Consider the following 1,359-nt stretch of genomic DNA (forward strand, 5'->3'; position numbering starts at 1 on the left):
CTGATCAATTTGGATTTAATTCAAAATCAACGGTATAACGGTACAATTTCAGTACCCCCGTCAATACCATATCATCGGATAATAGTTACAATCCATAACCCATTTCCAATACAATCCGTAATCCAATCACCATTCAAATCTCTCCGGTATAAATCAATATACCCTAACAATTCCTAACAATTCCATAATCAGTCCGTTTCTCAATCTGACTTCGATTCTATGATGTCTAACATATCAAGAACATCATATATGAATCCTATTCAATTCTGACAACAGCATAATTTCAAAGCATGTCAAAACGTAGCAAAACTTACGTCCAGTTGTAGCCTACGTCGCTAGGAACTCGGTACCGAAGTCGAATTACAATTCTGACGGACGGATTTCTCAGAAAAGGCGTAAGGATTTTCGGTGAACTTTCCCCGAGCTTCTTTCTCGATTTCTACTGAATTCTAAGGGATTAACATATATATATACTCAGGTGCTCGATTAATGATACGCGTCACTCTTTTATCCAATTCAGGCGGCGCTCGAGCGGTCAAAAACTACTGCTCGGGCGCCGAACATTCTGTCCAAATACTCGGCTGGTCACGCACTGGCGCTCGGGCGGTGATATCTTACCGCTCGGGCGCGGAACTCTATGCCTCCCCCTTCCTCCTTGGCGCTCGGGCGGTCAAAAACTACCGCTCGGGCGCCACATCTTCTGTCCAAGATGTTTTCCTATTGGACTTTGGCGCTCGGGCGGTCATTTCTTACCGCTCGGGCGCCACTAGTTCTGTCCAACGTTTACGCCCTTCTTATAAAATCTTATTTCGTGTCCCGATTAATCTTTTCGTAATCATATCAAATTATAAATCAATAATTACCGATTACTAGGATTAAATTTCCGGGCATTACATTCCTCCCCCCCCCCCCCCCCTTAAGATACGATTTCGTCCTCCAAAATCACAAGCAATCTATCATATCAACAAGGAGTATATACAAAAATGTATTCGAAATTTACATCAGTGAAATAATGCTGGGAATTCCTGCCTCATATCAGATTCAGTCTCCCAAGTGGCTTCTTCAACGCCATGACGAGTCCATTGAACTTTCACAAGAGGAATCATCTTTGTTCTGAGCTGTTTTTCTTTACGATCGATAATCCGGATCGGTTTCTCGACATAACTCAATGTCTCATCCAGCTCGGTCTCGTCTGGCTGAATCACATGAGAATCATCAGGGAGATATTTCCGCAGCATAGATACATGAAAGACATCATGTATCCCAGATAATGAAGGCGGCAATGCAAGTCGATAGGCACGATCTCCTATCTTGTCAAGAATCTCATAAGGACCAACATATCGTGGAGACAATTTCCCT

The sequence above is a fragment of the Primulina eburnea genome, chromosome 15 (genome assembly GCF_022965805.1).
Source record: "Primulina eburnea isolate SZY01 chromosome 15, ASM2296580v1, whole genome shotgun sequence".
NCBI classification, from domain to species: Eukaryota; Viridiplantae; Streptophyta; class Magnoliopsida; order Lamiales; family Gesneriaceae; genus Primulina; species Primulina eburnea.